A 22,595-nucleotide genomic window follows, 5' to 3' on the forward strand; every position below is an offset into this window, starting at 1 on the left:
ATTCTCCCGCCAGTGTTATATCACCGTCTCCGTGATTGGGGAAATAAAATCTAGTGTGAGCAATCATAACAGTATTGATGGTGCTGGTTGAGGTATCGGCAGCTCACCACAGCTTACAAAGTGAATCAACCCTATGCTATAGTTTTGGAAGCAAGTATTTAAAATGAATAATTGAATCAACATATATATGTTTCAAAAACATTAACAGAGAATTTGCATATCTATGCCACAATACACAAGGTTCAATGCTTCTTAGTAATCACAATTCTATCCATTTGGCAAACCAATCCTATTCATAAATAGTATGGTTTGGTTCTTTTTTTGCTTTGATGTATTGGAGGACCCCCTCGAAAACGAGATGCTTCATCTCAAGGGGTTAATCCTCGTAATAAAGATATGTTTATAAATAAATAAAATAGTACCAGTGAGCTAAACAAGGAACCTAGCAATCAGGTTTGGAGGGGACCACATTTGATATGCAACTGGTTACTGACTCGAGTAAAGAATACTTGTCCTGCTAAAGTTAAGCTCTTGTTATCTTTTAGTGTACTGACTTTTGATGGTAAAACAGAAGGCTCATTTCAATCTAGGGGCACCAATTAATGGGGCACAGATTAAAGTAGTGAGTTTAGACACATAAAGATGCCTTTATTTTATAAAGTTAGACTCTAGTTAAACAAACGCAGGTATCTCCTGATCTCCTCACACACGTTCTTGACATGCATACTGTTGTTGTTTCCATATTTCTCGCTTGAGGCCTATACCATGAAGACGGTTTTGGTGGCTAGACAGGTTAGTTTTAGTTTAGTTTGCATCAACCCTTGGTTTTAGGTACCATGAAGGCTGGTCGGCTTTTACCGTTGTTTATCGCCATAGAATCTTACGCTACATGGCTAACCTGTTCCATGGCAGGTTTTGTTCTGGGTAACAGATCGCTAATAGATGCTGAACCAATCAGCTAGGAGTAAAGTGACATATCGGATTAAAGGAAGTCACTCCCATGTGTCTCTTAAAGCCCACTTGACAGAAAAAATATATTTCGACTCTTCATGTTAAATTATTTATTTGAGAGTCTCAATATACATTTTCAGCTAATGTAGTCTTAGTAAGATGGACTAATATAATAACTGCCAGTAGTGATCGATTTTAAATATGCTTAATCTGTACACAACTTTTGAGAGGGATGAATGCCACCCAAACATAATTTTTCACTGGCTAGACATAAAAATACAGTATTTCACATGAAGTTCAATATAAGCTGTACACGAATACAGTGCATCTTGTTATTGCATGTCAGTTATTGAATTCGATATTGAGAGTGCTCACTTTTATTGTAGTTAAGTAATACTACATACATTTTCTTCACAAGTGATTTGCAAAAAAACTAATATGTTTTGCATGTACAGTCCAGTTCTTTGGACTTACAGTATATTTCAGAAAACAAGAAGAGAGGCTGATAAGTAACAGTGCAAAGATGTTTTCTGATAAATATGCAGAGTCCTAATTAACTATATTGTTATTATTTTGTGTTGCTGAAATTCATTTTTAACAACATTTCTAAACTTTAGACTCCTAAGAAGGCATCAATCAAGTTGCATAGGCCTATGCATGTACAGTAGTTGTTTTTTTTGTTTGTGTTCAGTCAGTTAATTTGACTCTGAGGCTCTTCTTCATTGAGTTATACTAGAAGAACCCAACATTTACTGCAGGGATACCCCCAATGCAACAGGTTCTCAATCCCAAGGCATCATATTTTAGCAGACATTTAGCCTAGTTTTGTTGTTTAGTTTTTTGGAGTCTAAAATCAAAAGTACAAGTTTTCAGTGCAACAAAGAATGCTAATGCTTCCTTAACATTGTACACAGACATTTTGTTGGGGGAAATTACATGGAAATATAAATATTCACCCACTCATTACTATTGAAACATTTGCACTTGTAATGTGTATACTCTCTATGAACTATTCATAGGTGTCTCATCATAGATAACAAAAGTATTGTTTATTTAATACTCAAACACATCAGCTCTCAACACACTGGAGGGTTAGGTGAATTTGTAAATTTTACATATGTATTATGTAATATGTAGATATTACATTTTACTGAACTTCCTTTGATAGAGATGAAATAGCACTTTTTTGTTGAACCAGGCTTTTATTGTTTATTTATTACTTTGTATTCTACATATTTATGAATGATGATATATATATATATATATAGTTATTTTCTCCTCATTTGCAAAGCTTAATAAAGGCAACTTTAACTGCCTTCACAACAATGGGATACCTCAAAGATCTGATGCTGATATAAGCAGGTGTTATTTATTTATTATTATTTTACAATTTCAGATCCTCAATGAGTTATGTATTTGGCCAGTATACACCCTATATAGGGGACAACATATTATACAAGAAAATATTCACAGTATTATTACAAATCTGCTTTTGCTCATGCATTGTCAGAGTTAGAAATCAATGCAAAATGATTACTTCCAATGCAAGAAAATCAGAAAATGGGCAATTTCAAGGAGCAAACTTCCTCTGTATAAAAAAAAACACTAATAATAATGTCACTGTAAGCAGTTATCAATCGACTTCACAGCATTATTGGTATTTGTATGTATGTATGTTGATCATTTAATTTCCATGTCTTCCTGATGTCCAGACCTGCCCTGAGTCTGTGGCGTGCATGACTACTTAGATATAACATTCACTTGTAAAGAAACATCAAATTAGATTAAACAAATAACAAGATGTCCATACTGTATACATACATAACATAATTTAATTATCAGAGTAATCACGCCACCTGAAAGAACATGTTGTGTCGTTACATAACTCTGCCACAAGATGGCACTCAAACATTGATTTAACGAGAATGCTTTAAAAAGATTGACCAAGTAGAGTTGCAACACTGTGAATATTTCTCTTCTAATGAAAGTTTGATCTTTAATTTTCAGTATGCATATTCAAATTAGCATCTCTCTCTCTCTCTGTGGAGAATTTGATGAACATAGTCCACATTGATGAAAATGTATTGTTAATTTCCTTGCTCCTCTTTCATTGTGAATAAATCATAATATCTGAATGACCATGAAAGGAAACTTTGTTTGTTGTAATTATTGATTTGTCTACCTTAAATTAGTTTAAGACATCCTAAGATTTAAGGTCAAAATATACAAAATATGTATGGTTGTTTTCCAGTAAACTTAAAATGTATTGTACTGTATCTATTCTTAGGATTTAAACCTACAATCAACCTAAAATGGGTGACAAAAGAAATGTTAACAGCAAGATGGTGTAAAACTGTGTATTTCTTGTCGACTACCACCTTCTGCTACTTATACCAAAGACAGAAATAAGTGCAGTTAGAATAGCTAATAATATAGGAGAGCATTGATTAGAAACGTACTATGACCTTTTTGTAATGAAATATGGAGCACTTAAAAGTATATAGTCACTCAAGAGCAGAGCCAAGAGAGAATAACCAGAGAAGAGTGAGAGGAAAATGCCCAGAGCACAAGTTACAATCCTGTTTTATCCTTTCCTTGACCATGTAACCAAAAACAGACCTGATACATTTAAACTGACAAATCAGCAGACCACTTTTATCCCCCACTGTATTCTAATTGTGACCATTTGTAGAGCACCAATAAATACACAAAACCTCAGCCAATGGGCTGGTAGATCACTATCAGCACTCTCTGAAATGCAAGAGGTCTATTTTCACAAATAAATGGAGTTTGCATTACATAAATTAATTACTTTGTTATTTTTAACCCTACACTAATACTATAAATAGGAAGATGTTCACCAATTTGAATAATGTTCAGCTTGACAACTCATTCACTTTGTGCTCTTTTGATGGGACGAAAATGTAATTAATGGTAATGATGAATTTGGGGATCAAAATTGGTAAAATTGGAAAATGAGTTCATTGAAATCATTGAAAATTATTTTCAATTACTAAAAATCATTTACAGCTGACATGAGTACTGAAAAATAAAAGTTAAATGTTTATGGATTTAATCCTACCTTCTTGCAGAAGCCATTTCCTATCAATTTCCTAACAATGTTTATGTGAGGACACTTTTAAATGCAATCTTTATTTTAATAGTTATAGCTAAATTGTACTAATATTTGTTAACATGTCATATGTGTTATTTAAACTCTTTTTAGGTTTACAACAAAGGATTTCTTACATTTAGGTGGCAATTGTTTCAATCAAATCCTCAGTCTTTTCCTGCTTACACAGATACAGACATTGTTGCTCCACTATGGACAGATATTGACAGCAGTGACTTTTACTTCCAACAATACAATAGTTTGCAAATACTACAGCGAGCATCAAAAGATATACGGCAGTATTTTAATTCTAAAATAATTCTGTTTTACAATAATGTAAGTTCCCCTTCTGTCACTCAATTGATGTTGTGTTGAATATAGTGACACAAGGGGTTTTTCTTCGAGAGCCTTGCGTAACTCTGAACTTGAGAAAAGGCCAATGAGAAATTGGCAGACAGAATTTGCATGTCCCGCCCCCGGACATACGGGTATAAAGGGAAGCGGGCATGCGTTTGTCAGTCAGATTTTTTCTTCGGAGCCGAGCACTGTTTTTAAAACACTGTTTAAAACACCGTTTAAAACACTGTCTTTGGAAGCGAAGATCTGCACGAGCCCAAATCCACGTCCCCATATAAGCAGATTTTCCTTATTTTATATTTCCGCACCCCCTTCGGACTGCGGTACCACACTGTCAATAAAAGAGCGATTTCCTCACTCCCTGGTTCATCCAGCCAGGGCGTGCCATTCTCACGGCACCCTGGCACAAAAATCCTACAGTCCCGGTTCCCTGGAGACAGTTACCTCGCCTCCGGACCCACGACTTCCTATCCCCGGCAAGTCGGCGCTGACGAGTTCCAAAGACGTCTCTACAGGACCTCCTCCTCAGTCTCTAACCTGCCCTCTGCCGGGTGCGTGGAGCGAGGTAAGCGCGGAGCGAGTCTTTTCTCAGCACCCAAGCCTGGGGACGCGCTCTTGCCTCCCGAAGCGTTATTATCTGCTCCCCCTCGCTGCGAAGCCCCACCCGGTAAGTCAAAAATGATCGTCCCTCTAGTGCCCCTCGCACGGAGCTTGGATGCATAGCTTTCGCTATCCAATCCATCATGTTGGCTGGCCAGGACCACATGACTTGGCTACACGATTAAATTCACCAGGCTCCCGCCACGTTTCAGCAGTATTCGCTCCACTTTGATGCGTGCCGAAAACGGCAGCACCTTACAGGCAGAGATTACAACTCTGCTACTCAAAGAAGCGATAGAGCCTGTCCCTCCAGCAGAGATGAAGAAGGGTTTATACAGCCCTTACTTACTTTACACAAACTCCCATTCAAAATGCTCAGGCAGAAAAAGATTATAACCTGCGTTCGGCATCAAGATTGGTTTGCGGCGGTAGACATGAAGGATGCATACTTCCACATCTACATTTTGCCTCGACACCGACCCTTCCTAAGGTTCGCGTTCGACGGCCAGGCGTATCAGTACAAGGTCCTCCCCTTAGGTCTGTCCCTGTCCCCTCGCATCTTCACGAAGGTCGCAGAGGCAGCCCTTGATCCCCTCTCATCATATGTCACGACACAACCTGCAAGCTCTGCTCTGGGAGGAGGCAGACCCAGTCTTTTCGTTGCTGTGTTCGGTACGTGCTTTGCATATATATTTGGACCACACACGTAGCTTTAGATGCTCTGAGCAGCTCTTTTTCTGCTTCGGCAGATGGCAGAAAGGGAACGCCTTCTCCAAACAGAGGTTAGGTCACTGGGTCATTGATGCTATCTCCCTGGCCTACCAGACCCAGGCCGTGCCCGCCCCCTTGCAGTTCGAGCACACTCAACAAGAAGTTTGGCACCCTTGTGGGCACTAGCCAACGGCACCTCCCTAGCAGACATCTGCAGAGCAGCGGGCTGGGAAACACCCAATACCCTTGTAAGTTTCTACAATCTCAGGATTGAGTCGGTCTCGTCCCGTGTTTTGTCAGGTCTGAGCTGGTAGAACTCAGTAATATGGAACAGCTGACTGGGTTTTCCACTTGCACATAGCGCCCTTCACCAAAGTGATCCAGTGCGCGCTCTCTCTCCCAGGTTAGCCACTAAGCTCTTTCTTCCTGGATGTTCTTCCTCACTAGCCTTCTGGCCTGCGAAATCAGCGGAGGAATTTGCTACCAGACCCACTACGAGCCGCAAGTGGTCTATACTGTGGTAGGGCTCCACAGGCCTAATTCCCTCTTCAGGCAACTCCCTGTGATGTATTTTCCACAGTACAGTCCCCCTGTTGGCAGACCAGTGTCTCCCCTGGGCAGTCCCTCTGCCCCCAGTTGCTGTGTTTGTAGAGCTCCTCCCTCATCAGGCAGGACCTACTACCGCACCACTCCCATGTGTGGCTTGACAACCCATGTGACGTATTGGCCACATGTCACCTCCCCCCAGTCTGGGCAGGATGTGGTCTCCACAGGGTCTTTTCCCCTTGAAAGAATAGGAACAGGAAAGATCGCCTTCCCCAATGCATTTCATAGTGTTAAGATAGCCCCAGCCACTTTATGCTCTATGACGAGAAACATAGAGAGAGAAAAGACCATGGTTGGCCGGCTTGCTCCCATGATAGTCATGTCGCCAGTTCCCCCCTTAGGGGTGCTGGCAGTGGCGGCTCCAGACAATTTTGATTGGGGGGGGCAATAGGGGGTCCTGGTCATTTCAAGGGGGGGCTCATGAAAACCAACAAAAAATACAGTGGACACAGCTAATAACTGCATATTACTGCTACTTAACAAAAACAACACAGCATATCAACTACTTTGTTTTTATTTAATTAATCAATTGCAGTTTGCAAACAATATGCTCAAACTTTAATTGCCATAGCCACACCCATGACAGAAAACATATTTACAAAATAGTATTTATTCTCATACTCTCACCACCTTTTGATTGCCCTACTTCTGTCCAGTTTCCCCCTGGCATCTTCTCTCCTCTCTTCAGTCTCCACAGGTGTGATTTACTGCAACATATGAGTTTATAGTACACATGAATAGGTTAGTATTTATGCTAAATACAGCAATACAATAGCAAGAGGCTCACTTCACTCACCAATATTGACAGCTCTTTTGTCCAGTTTCCCCCTGTCTTCTTCTCTGCTCCTCTTAACTCTCCAGTCTCCTCCTGTCTTCTTCTCTGCTCCTCTTAACTCTCCAGTCTCCTCCTGTCTTCTTCTCTGCTCCTCTTAACTCTCCAGTCTCCTCCTGTCCTCCTTCAAAAAAATGACGACAGGCAAAACAAAAAGCCGTGTCTTTTGACACGGAATATTCAAGCCACTGGTACTGTTTGAACCACGAGCAACTAAAACCCCTGGATGCTAGCTGCCCCTGCGATCCAAAAGAACGACGCGGGTATGATTTTAGTTGAGGCTGTCTTGGTTTCTCGGCTGGGCCATGGCTTAAATCCCCCGTTAAATCCACTCCGCCGTCAGGATTCCCACCATCCGTGCCCGCTGTAGCGCTCGATGAGGCGCCATTTCTTTCCATCTGCTCACCTGTCTCCTCCACCTCGGGGGCTGCGAGTTGATCCGGTCGCACGTCCTCATCCTCCAATTCCTCGGTGTCCTCTGTTTCTAGGATCAAGCAGGGCTCGCCCTCCACTGCAACGGGTATATTTTCACTCAATTTTTTTTTAGGTATGACAAAGCGATCCATTTTTAGCTTCAACTTGCTATAGCTGTAGCGTAGCAGCTCTTGCGGGCTCGCGGCAGCGCCTTGAACGCAATGACGTAAGGCGCAGTGACGTTCATGGGGCGTCGCAGTGATTCTTATGTTTATATTTTTTTATATGTTGAATAAATTATTAATTATTATTGTTCTGCGTAGTTTGAAGAGAAACATTTTTAAATCTTTATCCCGGATATATATATATTTTTTTAATTAGGAAGGGGGTGGGGGGTCAAATGGGGGGTCAAAGCGTTTTTTGGGAGGGTCTTGAGACCCCCCAAGACCCCCCCTGGCGCCGCCACTGGGTGCTGGGAACCTAAGAACTTTATATGACACATTTTCTGGGGGCATTGGGGAGGGCTACGTGAGGCCGATACAGTTGCTTCTAGCACGCATTAAATTGCTTGCACCTGTGTCAGCAGTTCACGTAACACGGTCTAGTGCATGGCACTTTTAAATGGGACCCCTACATTTGACACAACGTCGAGTGAGTGACAGAAGGGGAACATCATGGTTACTGTTGTAACCTCCGTTCCCTAATGGAGGGAACAAGATATTGTGTCCCCCTTGTCACAACACTAGACATACCACTGTAAACGGTCATACCTTATTCTCTGCTCCTCAGTGCAAAAACCTGACTGACAGACGCATGCCCGCTTCCCTTTATACCCGTATGTCCGAGGGTGGGACATGCAAATTCTGTCTGCCAATTTCTCATTGGCCTTTTCTCAAGTTCAGAGGAACACAAGGCTCTCAAGAAAGACCCCTTGTGTCACTACATTTGACACAAAGTCTCGTTCCCGCCATCAGGGAACAGAGGTTACAACAGTAACCATGACATTTTAAAACCATCCATACATTCCTCTTGTACAACTAAAGTCTATCAGTGGAAAATATTCCTCATATACAGTACACACATATTATACATACATACTGTACAATGGCTTGGATTGTTTTTTATAAGTTATTGTATTAACAATGACATGTACTTGTGTGTGTGTGTGTGTGTGTGTGTGTGTGTGTGTGTGTGAGAGAGAGAGAGAGAGAGAGAGAGAGAGAGAGAGAGAGAGAGAGAGAGAAAGAGATTGAGCTTGTGATTATCTCAGTCTGTCACAGTCTCTCAGCAGTGATCTACAGTAATGCTAATACTAACAAATAGTGAAGTTGTTAGATAAACAAATTTTCTCAGCTGTACTGGGGCAGTACCCTGCCTTGAGTGATCATGGAACGATAGACAATGGCAATTTTCTCTAGAGATGTTTTGTGCATGCATTAATTAATGTTTTTGATGGTGTTTATGACTCTGTTTTGATGGTCATTCATATATATAATGTCACAGGGATGAATCAAAATTCTCACCTTTACCTCTCTGCACTCCTCTCGTTCTCTGGGTTAGAATGCTATGAAAACAAGCAGTGCAAACAGTAAAGTGTTCCAGTGCTGTTGAACAGTATATCAGCACTCTTGGAAATGATGATCATTTTCAAATGGAATTCACCATTTGGGGAATTCCAAATGTCTATAGTTAATGTGATGACATATGCCTATGGTTACTCTGCTTGGACACTATAGTATATTTTTCAATATTCTAGTATGTTTTTATATATCTTTCAATATTCTAGTATGTTTCTTATATATCAAAATACTTATATGAGTTTCCAGGCCTTTGTGTGACCCAGGAGAGTGCATATGAGGTTACTAAAAGTGTTGATGCTGCAGAGAACACAAAGAATGGTATATAACCTTGAAAAAAAGGTGTATTTCTTCAAAGACAAAATGTGTTTCTGTTGGTCGGCGGTGTTCTGGCATGTATCCTTGACGATATCTCTTATACTTTTAAACAGTTATTATATGAATGGTGTCTTGTTTTAATAAGCTGAATGTATGATATCTTTGCAGCTGGTGTTTTGCTTTTTATATGATATGTTTCTGCCATGGTGTTTTGTCTTGATGAGTTAAATATCTTTGGAGCTTGCATTTTCTTTCATTAATCAAATGATAATGTGATAAAGGAACAAACAAGGCCGCGAAACAAACAAGGCCGCCTCATTGTAAGGGTTTCCATGAACTATGACATATGTCCAAAATATGTGAAGTTACCAGCTGATGTATGTTTTTAAAAAATAGATAGGCGGGGGATTTTCCACCAATATTTAATTAATGAAGGAGACAAAACATATTGGTGGCAAGGGAAAGAGACAAGGGCAATAATCCCATTGGTCAGAGATAGTGGGTAAAAGATAACAAAAGGTATATAACTGAGAACTTAGGAGGATAATGTCAGAACGGACAGCTGACCGGTCTCATGTTTGTTGGTGTTCAATAAACTACAACTTTGGCATCTGGAACTCAAGACTCCGAGAGTTTTCTTACAACTTAGAGAGAGTCATCGTGATTTTCCACGACATAATGCTGGCGACCGACGAAGCGACGGCAGTGAGGTCAAAGGGGTAGAAAGGTCACCGACAGGACGGCTTGCACGAGTTACACAAGATCACCGGCACCACAAAATCAAGGTAAGCGTTTTGCTTAAGGTGATCTTGTGTGATCTGTGATAGCAAGTCCCAGTAAGTGACTTCCCTGAGACTTTTGCCGGTCCGGACATAGAATAATTTGGACTAATTGGCTAAAATAGAGGCGAGTTCCAGATTTCAAAAATTGGGGGGTGGGATTGTTTAAGTAAGTTTATTTGAAGAAGGTAGAAAAAGCCTGGGGGTGAGTCGAGAAGCGACGGCGCGTGAAAATTCCCGGTTAGGTGCATTTATTCAAGGTTTTGCCAGAAGAGTGGCTGAAAATCCTGTACAGGTGAAAATCCTAACACGGGTGGAGAAGTGAAAATTCACGCAAAATTCCTCCAGGTGTTAGATTAAGTTATTTATTGCAGTGTTTGACGGAACCCGGACTGTGCAGAAAACGGGGAATTGTTGAACTATGTGCATGTTTGAGATAATGAATAATGTGCATGACTAACTATGTTGTTGGTGCATGTGTGCTTACGGTACTAATTGCGCTGTTTTTGTGTTTATTCAAATGCATGATTGCAGTGTTGATGATGTATTGTGTGCAAAGGCAGAATAATACAGAGAATCAGGTGCAATGAGGAGATGCTAAATGAGAGCAAAAGTGGAAAATGAATTGAAACAGTGAATTGAATAAAACAATTGTTGAAAAAGTATAAAGACGCAAAATGGCACCTGCTTCTCTGATATCTCCCTGCCTTGCTCTCACTCACTGGTCAGCTGAACGGACAGCTCTGTGAGTGAGGGGAAGGGGAGATTCAGAAGAGAAAAAATAGAATAATTGGGAAAAAGATAAAGAAAAGGCAAAATGTTTTCCATTGCAGTGAACAAGACTAGAGAAAAATGCAGAGACAAGCGAGTTTTGTAATGTTTGGAGATCAATGCAGATCTGAAGAGTGGCAGAGAGAATTGGAGAAAACACTGATAGAGTCAAAAGGGGATCAGTGATTATTTTTGGAAAGAATCAGAGTATATAGATTATACAGGGCAGAGGAGGAAGTTAACTAAGAAAAAAAAAGAAAAAAAAAAAAAGGAACTGGTGAAGGGTCTGATTAAAGTAGTAAACTTAGCGGAGACCTTACAAGAATGGCCGTTTGTTGAATGGAAAGAAATTGCAGCAGGTAACATTTCTCTCTCATACAGTACGCTAGAGACTGAGTGCTGTGTAGAGCTGTAGGGGAGGGGCTGCTAGAGTGAGAACAGGGAGCTGTAAAGGGAGGGCTTTGAACACGCACAGAGAAACAGAACAAGACTTTTTTTCTTTTCTCAGTTTTCCTCCTGAAACAGAAATCATAATGTGGAAATAAGCTGTTACTGAATTTGAGAGGTGACTAACTGAGAGAAGAAAACATATAGAATTAAAAAGATGAATAATAGAAACACAGGGAATGAGTGATCATTTCTGGAGTTATGAACAAATTAAATACAGTCAAAAATGTTAAGGTGATTTTTAAAAGGGAGAGTAAAGGAGAATTAGCACCAATGTAGAAATTGTCTTGAACAGAGACCCAAAATGGATGTGACAGCTGTGGGTGGAAGTACATGAGTTTTAATATAAAAATAATTAACAGATATAGCGATCAACCACTGTAAATAATGAGTGTTTTTTATGGAAATAAAGGAGAGAGAAAGGGATAAAAAGAGGAAAGCAAAAGGAGGGGCAGAAGTAATAGGTTTGTTTTAGTATAATATTTTTTGAGAGCTCTGTGTTTATAAAGGCCTTGTGTTTGTAAAAAGTGTGAAAGTTTCTGTGTTTGTGAGTATCTGTGTTTGAAAGTATGGGAAGTATGACTGAAGTGTGATTGCGTATGGAAGTGTATGTTATATGAGCCCTATAAATATCCATCCAGATAGAGAGGTTGATCCTTTGCTGCATAACTAATGAGGAGTATGTATGCAATTTACATAAAAGAAAATCTATTTAGGCTATTTTCAAACTTCCATCAATATAAGAGGCAGAAGAGATCTGATTATTAAAAACAAAGAGGGCACTTAATAAATATTATGGTTGTAGAATTAAAACCAATGATAAAAAATATATTTGTATGTCTGTGTAAATGTGTGTGTGTGTGTGTGTGTGTGTGTATGTGTGTGTATGTATGTATATATGTATATGTATGTATGTATAAGGATAAATATAATACAGTATAAACAAACAAATAGCTTTAAAACAAAAATGTGCATGAAATCAAAAAGTTAACTCTTAGCTGACTGGACAATGTTTATTCTTGGGCTGTTCTTTTCATGTCATGAAGGAAGCCTGATGTAAGATTAACTAAACTGAGAGGGAGCAGATGTTGAATGGACATGTGTCAGATCATAACTCCTTTTATATCAAAGTGATGAGTAAGAATATTTCGATTATAAAAAAGTGATCACTTTAAAGTGATTGAATTGCATTTGGGAAATCACATTATCTGGACAAACAATAAAGCTTTGAGTGTAGTGTATTGCGTTAAACTAAAGACAAATAAGTAATTGGATTTTAAACCAAGGTTGTATTTAAGATAAGTGTTGTTATATTAAAGCAAATGGCAAAAGAGGACCAAAGATATGATAAAATAAGAAAATTATATTTTGTATCTTATGCAGTTAAACCTTAAATGTGAAAACTTCACATTCATGTGTCCATTTTATGTTCTGTCTGGTCCAGTTTATGAGAGAATACTATTTTAACATTATTAAATTAAACACAAGAAAGTTGTTTTTGAATTTTCTATGATTTTAAAAATGTCTGGGGAACAATTTAAATGTGAGTGCAGCGTTATCGGTGTAAACTTGATCAACCAACAAAAGATAGGCAGAGATTTTTTATTTTTGTTAGGGACTGTCTGATGAAGGCATTGAGGATGACTTTGAGGGGAAACAGGCCTCTCTTGATGTCTTCAGACAGACAGAAAGGGGCCCCGACTTTAGAAAAAGATAGAGAGCAGATACATAGATATTTTATTTTTATTTTATTTATTTTTTGTTTGGTATACACAGAATAGGTCTTGGTTGATCATGGGTACACTGAGAAGCTGCATTTGAGACTAAAATTAAAGGAAAATAAATTTAAGAATGATTTGGATCATTTAAAAATTAGTCTTGGGGGCAGGTCTAGCCCATGGAGAAAGGTTAAGATTAAACTGAACATCATAACTTCCTCAAATATGAATGTTAATAACTTCATATTCATGTGTCTATTCTGTGTTTCTTTTATCATCATTATGTATATGTTGTTTCACTAACTCATTCTGGAACTAGTTTCTCACCATTGCAGACGGCTGAGAAAGATGATTTTATAGAAGTTACTAATGCTGCAGGAGGAAATCCGGAGACAAAGAAGACTGAAAATGATGTGATTGATCTGATATATCCTCCTGCGCTCATTGCTGCTGGTAATCATTATTGATGTGCCATTTATAATGTGGATTAAAATTTCTCTGGAAAAGTTGATTTCAGTCTTATAAGATCACTTTATTATTTTCCAGAATGCCATCAATGGGGTTCAATGCACATGTCTAAATTAATGCCATCAATGGGGTTCAATGCCCGTGTCTAAATTAATGCCATCAATGGGGTTCAATGCACATGTCTAAATTAATGCCATCAATGGGGTTCAATGCACATGTCTAAATTAATGCCATCAATGGGGTTCAATGCCCGTGTCTAAATTAATGCCATCAATGGGGTTCAATGCCCACGTCTAAATTGTTCTGAGGGTCTAAATTTAAATCCAGCAGCTAGCCACTGATTTATTGATTTGAAGAGTAAATATTACAAACGTATGGCAAAGTTATAGAGTTACCTATTGGATTGGTTACTCCCCCAAATTTTCCAGAGTACCCTCATAATAAAAAAATTAAGAAAAGGAGGTTAGTGGGTGCTACAAAGTGCTGATTGAGTGTCTATTTCTATTACTACTATTTCCAATTTGCCATAGTTAGTACAAGAAAGTATCATTTTAGAGGTATAATAATGATAACTGTTAAAAGATGATGAAATATTTGGATAAAAATAAAAAAATAAAAAAATAAAAAAAATAATGTAAGAGTCATGAGAAATTTAAAGGACGTAGTGTATTTTATTGCGCAATTATTTCAAAACACAAGAAAAGAGATATGTTTTTAGATATGTTTGTCTTTAAGACTTTATTCTGTTTAAACTTTTACTTTTCTGTTAGTTTAAAAACTTGATTTATATTTTATTAGATAGAATGGAAGTTCCTTCACCTGAGAAAGTGTAAGAAATGGAGAAAGTAGTAATAATAAATTATTACTTAACAATAAAAAAGGGATTATAATATATTAATAATAGGATAGCTGTTGTAAATGTAAAGCATGAACAGAAGGCTAGAAATAAGTTGTATTGATTATATAGAGAATGTGGAAAAAGATATTGTGTTCTGTTTTACTAAAGAATAGAAGGTTATTTGTATGTTGTTTGAATGGACAGAAGTAAGATGAGAGTAGTTTTTTGTTTTAAATGGTGTGAGATGAGAAAGTTTGAAAGCAGTTAATATAATCAGTTATTATAAATATTTTTACTGTTGAAGAATAAATTAAATATATTATTGTGAGATTGTAAAATGAAAGAAGAAATAGTAGCTGTAATAAGATTAGAAACAGTGTGAAGGAGTTGAATACCCCCTTCTCACTCTCAGTCTAAAATTGATGCCTTGACAATGATGTTAGAGTGATATAAAGTTCAAACAGCTCTCCTCATCAATGATTAAAGATTTTATATATTTAGAAGGCAATCTATATTTAAGGGTTTATAATGAAGACAACAGCTTAAATTGAAAATTCATCTAAATGAATAAATGTAGGTTCAAAAACTATCTAGAGACTATTATTGAATTAAGGTGATGTTTTTAAATTAAGCTTCCTAGAAGCTTGAGAGGCTTTGTTCTGATGTTAGTCCCCACCATGAATGGAATGATACATAAATGAGTTCAATTTTAGCATATTTTACTTTTACTTTAGACAATTTTAATAGATTGATGAATTTTTAATAATGCTTTTTTGAATTTAACCATGTTTTGAATTGTCTCCATATTTAAGCATTTGTAGATGTTCCATTGGCTGTGTTGGTTCTCTGGTGATACTCCCTGAAAAAGAAAATATCTGTTTACTGATACCAAATTATTAAGGATTGAGGACTGAGCAGTATCAAGACCAGTGGCAAGAGGTGACGACCCAGTGACGGGTAAGACTTGACAATGGCATAAAAGTTTAAGCAACCAAAGCAGGGGCGTCACCGCCCTGGAGACCTGACCAAGAAGGTTTGAAAGGGGTTTAAGGAAGTGGATGAATGCTCTTAGATCAGAAGCATCAAAAGGGAGGTCTAGAAGAGACCTGCTAAAAAATTTAAAGTTCCACTGAACCCGACTGCATTTTAATAACCGCTTTACTAAAATAACTTATCACAGTGTTAAATACCAAGCATTCTGTCACTGTGTTGTCAGGGGATCATACCCTGTATAGAGGATTATTATAGATTGGTTATGGGGTAAAGTTTTGAGAACCGTTGCAGACAAAGGAGTGCTGGACTTTTTATAGAAGTATTAAACAGACATGGGAATGTTTGTATGATAATGAATTTAGACTGGAAGTTGATTTATTACTTTTACTTATGCTTTAATTGAACTCATGTACATTGTAAAAGTAATGAAGAATGGAAAAGATACATGGTGGTGACTAAAGATTAAGATTGCTTGTCTTGTTTGTTTGTAACAATATAAATGGAATTAATTAAGAAATAGGGTGCAGGGTTGATTACAATTGGTATAATAATTGAAACAACAATTCTTGAGAGGGGAATAATATAATATTGTGTGTTACCATTGATTAAATAAAAAACCAGATGAAGTACTGATCAATGTAAATGGTCCAATGCAACAAACTTTTCAGAAAGTCTGAAACTATGAAAAACAGCTTAGCTTGCAGGAAAAGTAATTAATATATTAATCAAATGAATGTAGAAAGTAATGATTGTTAGTTAATATAAAACATGTAAACATATGAGGTGATTACAGTGTTCTTTATGAATATAAAATGAAATAGTCATGCTGTTGCCATCATTGAAGCAAGTTAGGACAGGATGACCCACTGAAGGAGAGAAGGTGGAAAACAATTGCGGCCTACAATACCAATGAATAAGAAAGACATATTAATATGGATGTTATTACTGACATACTTGGGACAAGTGTTGCCCCCAATACAGGGCCTACCGGAAAAACGTCCCAAGAAGGACCAGGATCTCCAGATGATCAATTATAAAAAAAGCACACTGCAGAGTGGGTTCCCTACCATCAGCCTTGGGGATCTTGGATGGCCTTTCCAATGAAGCTGACCTAAAACGAAATACTCCAGAAAGTGAATTCAGAAAGTACAGAGCACTTGACGGACTGTATTGAAGTAACTATGAATATGGACTTCCCAACGATGAATACAAGGCAAGATTCAGACGAAGAAGAGCTGCAAGCACAAAACCAAGAACCTGAGGAAGAAGAAGATCAGCAGGAACCGGCTACAGAATCTGAGGAAAGAGAAGAGGAAGTAGAAGAAGGACAAAAGCAAGTAGGGGAAGAGCACGCTGCGGCAGAAAGAGGGATTGAAGTAAGTGCCGCAGTAGAGCAGGAAAGCATAGAAAGTGAGACGGAAGTACATGTCACAGAGGAACAGGACCAGGAAGGTGAAGGAGAAAGACAAGAAGAAAGTGATCGTGTGATTCGATGCTGAAACAGATTCAGAAGCAACTGAAGGAAATGAAACAGGCCAACAAGCACAGTCGTTCGAGGAAGAGTTGTGGCACATGGAGAAAGAATGGAAGCTCAAGGAGGTATTAGTGTTGATGATGCTGTTACTAACATATTTGGGACAGGTATTGCCTCCCATACAGGGCCTAACGGAGAGGAGATCCAGGAAGACCCAGACTCCGACCATAACAACGACCATGGTATGATGAATTTCCTACAATTGACATCTCAGACCTTCAATATTATTTCCCAGAATGAGCAAAGACGAGAAATCAGAAAGAAGCGAACGCCTGGATCACTAAACAAAGGTGAACCCGAAAAGCAAAGAATCTGGATAAGCAATTTGGCTAAGCAGAACAAACCGAATAATCTGCCTAAAAAGATACCTGACAAAATAATCACCCAAAGACTGAAAAAGCCAATAAATTTAGAAAATGATATGGAACCCATAGAGTCAGCAGGAACAGAGGAACTATTAGAACATGCAAATCAAAATGACTGGTATAAATGGGCCAGATATACAGCTAAGCAAGCAAAAATGACAAACTGTGTAATGTGTTCACCCTCTCCATTGAAAAAGTTGGTTGTAGTCCCGAATCAGTATGATTATAAGCATTGTGCTGAGTATTATGCCAAAAATTGTGGTAATACAGGAAGAACAGTGTTCTGCCCAGCAGAATGTTTGGCATTTTTGGGTCATCCGGAATATGATAAATATTATAAAATGATAGGGTGGGGAGATGAATGTAGAAAATTAGACATACGTGTGGAAAATGAGAAAAAAGAAAGCCCATTATCATATACAATAAATCGCCAACTGGAGTATGAATGCTTTAATAAAACTAGAGGAGAAACTAATGTAGGACAATTTAAGGGTAATTGCGCAGTAATATTGCATTTAGATGAGGAAATGTTTTCTAACAATAATGTGATTAGGTTTAGTGGACCGCAATATGCAACAGCGACATTAGGGCAGAATTTTACTGCAAACATAACTCCAGGATGTCTAGGCGTAGTTGTTGGTCATTGCCTTACAGGATGTGAAAATCAAACTCTAGTATCTCCTGCGAGAAAAATCCATGCGGAACAAACAGAAACTATAGCAGACTATTTTTGGTTATGTGGGGGAGATCAATTGAAAACCGCACTACCTAAAGGCTGGAAAGGACTGTGCGCTAGAGTAAGGCTAATACAAGAAGTAACTATGGTAGAATGGGACCCCTCTGAAATCCAAACTGCACCAAAACCTTTAGTCCACAACAAAGCAAGGGTGAAAAGAGCGTACGCCCCAGATCCTGGTGTTTACCTGGATGCAATTGGCCAACCGAGAGGAATACCTCAACAGTTTAAAGCTAGGAATGAAATTAAATCAGGCTTTGAGTCAATATTCATATGGGTAACAGCCAACAAAAAGTTAGAATGGATTAATTATATTTACTATAACCAACAGAGATTTATAAACCATACTGATGAGGCACTGGAGGCGTTAGGACACCAATTAGCAGCAACTAGTAAAATGGCATGGCAAAATCGTCAAGCACTAAATTGGTTATTGGCAGATAAAGGAGGAGTATGTGTTATGTTCGGAGAAGATTGCTGTACATACATACCAAATAATACCTCCCCAGAAGGAGCATTTACCCAGGCAATGAAGAAACTGCATGACCTATGAAAGGAAGTTAAATCTAATGCAGGGAGAGATCAGCGGTTTGGACAATGGTTTGATGACCTTTTTGGGTCATGGAAGATTGGGCTAATGAAAATAGGTATAATGTTAGTAATAGGCTTGACCCTATTTGCATTATTGTTTTGTTGTATTATACCCATTCTGAGATCAATAATGACTAGAACAGTGGCTAAGCAAATGGTAACTGTTTCAATGCTGCCACCGGGAACAGGGATAGAATCTAGATATTGTATCACTGGGCCAGGATAGAATGAACTTGATGAGATTTACTGAGAAGCAATCAAGAAAATAACAATGTAAGGGGAATTTTATTTTTGAACACTTTTCTCATGTTTTTGATAGTAAGGGAGACAGCAAGACTATTATACTTTCATTTTACATAACAAAATAGGTAGCAACTCAAGAAAGGAGTTAGAGGGTGTTTTGTTTATTATTTTTGACATATTCCCCTATTACTCTCAATGTAACCAATTACTTATAATGATTAATGAAGTATATCTTTATTACAATGTATCTAATCAAATAGAAGTAGTATTGATGATGATTATGTTTAAGCAAAATAATGGATGTGAAGTATTTGCCAAAAGAAGACATGTGAGGAACATATGTGAAGAAAGGAGCGGCGAGCACCTCAGTGCTTGGCTACAAGAGCAAATAGACTCAACTGGTGGTTTAAAAACCCGCTGTCTGCTCCAACACATCACCAGATAGTGCTCCAGGCTACCGGAATTGTCTGTGAGTTCCTCTGGCAACGAAGGATGCATATTACTATGTTACTTTTACTAGTGTTTTGTTAAGCATATATATATATATCTTCTACTTAATGGATAATCAATTGTACTCTACATCATGCAAGGCTTCAAATTTGCATGCACATGCTTATTACAAATGAGTTGATTTTTGTTACCCACCCCCAGGAATAGAGCTAGCTAGAGGACTGGGATCTTTTACTCCTTCCTAGCCAAGTGTGGATGGAGAGGTTTGGTCCCAAGTTCTGCAGAGTGCAGCCCCATAAAGATGGCATTGGATAGCGGACTGAGTAGCCTACTTTGGCTACATGATGAAATGGGACAGGCTGGCTTGTGTGACTGCACTCTGGTTTGAGGGAAATAGAGTGTGAGACTTTTATAAGTCTCAGAGGTGGGAGTATATAGTATATTTTTCAATATTCTAGTATGATTTTATATATCATTCAATATTCTAGTATGTTTCTTATATATCAAAATACTTATATGAGTTTCCAGGCCTTTGTGTGACCCAGGAGAGAGCATATGAGGTTACTAAAAGTGTTGATGCTGCAGAGAACACAAAGAATGGTATATAACCTTGAAAAAAAGGTGTATTTCTTCAAAAACAAAATATGTATTTCTTCAAAGACAAAATGTGTTTCTGTTGGTCGGCGGTGTTCTGGCATGTATCCTTGACGATATCTCTTATACTTTTAAACAGTTATTATATGAATGGTGTCTTGTTTTAATAAGCTGAATGTATGATATCTTTGCAGCTGGTGTTTTGCTTTTTATATGATATGTTTCTGCCATGGTGTTTTGTCTTGATGAGTTAAATATCTTTGGAGCTTGCATTTTCTTTCATTAATCAAATGATAATGTGAAGGAACAAACAAGGCCGCCTCATTGTAAGGGTTTCCATGAACTATGACATATGTCCAAAATATGTGAAGTTACCAGCTGATGTATGTTTTTAAAAAATTGATAGGTGGGGATTTTCCACCAATATTTAATTAATGAAGGAGACAAAACATATTGGTGGCGAGGGAAAGAGACAAGGGCAATAATCCCATTGGTCAGAGATAGTGGGTAAAAGATAACAAAAGGTATATAACTGAGAACTTAGGAGGATAATGTCAGAACGGACAGCTGACCGGTCTCATGTTTGTTGGTGTTCAATAAACCACAACTTTGGCATCTGGAACTCAAGACTCCAAGAGTTTTCTTACAACTTAGAGAGATTCATCATGATTTTCCATGACTACACCTGTAAGAACTTGAGGGGAACTGACTTCAAACATTCACTAAAGCTCCCCTTGACAATAGTTAGTTAAATAGTTAGTTAAAGGCCATTGAAAAAAGTGAAGTTAGTTCTGAGAAAAGGTCTAGCATCGGCTGTTCACAGATGTGAATTTGTTTGATATATTTTGCTATACAATGCAATAAAATTCACATTTTTTTGAGTGTGCCTTAAATGTCCAGATTCGTATGTGTGTGTGTGTGTGTGTGTGTGTGTGTGTGTGTGTGTGCACAGCATGGTAAGAAGAAATATTTCCATGTATATGAACAGTATGTAATAACATATGTCTCTGTTTTGTTTTTCAGGAGATTGTGGTGCAAATGAAATACAAGGTATATTAATAAGAGGGTGACAATGTAGTTTCTAGTTCCCAGTATGGGTATAGTAAAATATATTTGATACCTCTGTTTTTTTGTGATATCACTGCAGTTTCCCTGTTATTCCTTTACAGCCTTGTCCGTCAAATATGTGTATTTCACATGTATTTTTGTATATCATGCCTGGCTTGCAGCTTTGCTTCTTTTACTAAGCAGCACAGAAACATAAGTCAGAACAGTTTACCACATGTAAATCCTTTTTTTTTTTTTTTACTTAAAGCTGTGTACGGACATATGCTTTCAATGGAAGTCTCTAAATTGGATAAGTGCACAATCACACACATTAACAAAGTAAGTTAGTTTAGTTTATTTGTCCTCAAGGAGGAAATTCTTACCACAGTGGGTGCATACATAGTAAACAAATAAGACATACAAACTTATACAGATTTGCAAAAAAATACATGGTTTTCAGGGACACTTAATTACAGGGATCACACAACAGAGATAAGGACCTGGATTGACACTTACACATCACAGGACGAATTTCCTGTAGTTTATTTAGACTTACTTAAAGCTTGTATAGCTGTAGGAGCAAAACTCTTGCTAGTTAAAGTAGAGGGTGGTGTTGGATGACAGTCATTTGAATAGAGGGTGTAGAGAAATGGACTGAGTACACACCCCTGTCGGGTGCCAGTTTTGAGAATTATGGTGGGTAAGAGTGAATTGTCAACCCTTACTGCTTGTGGTCTGTTGGAGAGGATGTTAAGGGTCCAGTGGATTAGTAGTGATGGAACTTGTTTATTACCTAATGGTGCTGGATTGTGTTACAAGTGGAACTGTCAGGGTATGGTAAATTACCTATCTTAGTTATGGTGTTATATCCAGCCCACTAGGGGGACTCACGGAGTACTACAGGTTGGAGTAATACAAGAGAGTAAGGGGGTGAATACTGATGTAAACAAGCTGAGTGCAGTTGTTCCCTGTGGCTCTTCAATAAACAGACAAAATACGATTAATGCCTCCTTGCAAATGCATACAAGACAGAACTAAATTCAATAAAGTGAAATCTTGCATAGTACCAGGGGGTTTCCAGGTGTTGTAGCAGACAGTGAAGGAAACAGGCCACTGCATCATCTGTATCTCTCCTCTGCTTTAATGCAAATTGGAGGGGATCCAAAAATGGTAATACATATGGAAGGATGATGTTTTGAACTAGTTTCTCGAAGCATTTCATTACAACAGAGGTTAGCGATACAGGCCTGTTGTGGTTTGGATCTGATGGGTATGGTTTTTTAGGAACAGGGATGACAGTTGTTGTTTTCCATATAACCAGGATTGTTGAAGAAGAGAGTGATCTAAGGAAGAGCGAGTGAAGGATGGCTGTGTTGTTACAGGCCTATGTTATTTCAGCTATTGCTTGTAAACAGGAAGTAGGTTTATGATGGCTGTGTAGGCTCCAGAAATAGGTACATCTACATTTTGATTGAAGGCTGGCAGAGCATGATCAAGCCGACAGCTGTTAAAATCACCAAGGAGGAACATTAGGAAATCAGAG

Source organism: Xyrauchen texanus, chromosome 33 (genome assembly GCF_025860055.1).
Source record: "Xyrauchen texanus isolate HMW12.3.18 chromosome 33, RBS_HiC_50CHRs, whole genome shotgun sequence".
Lineage (NCBI taxonomy): Eukaryota > Metazoa > Chordata > Actinopteri > Cypriniformes > Catostomidae > Xyrauchen > Xyrauchen texanus.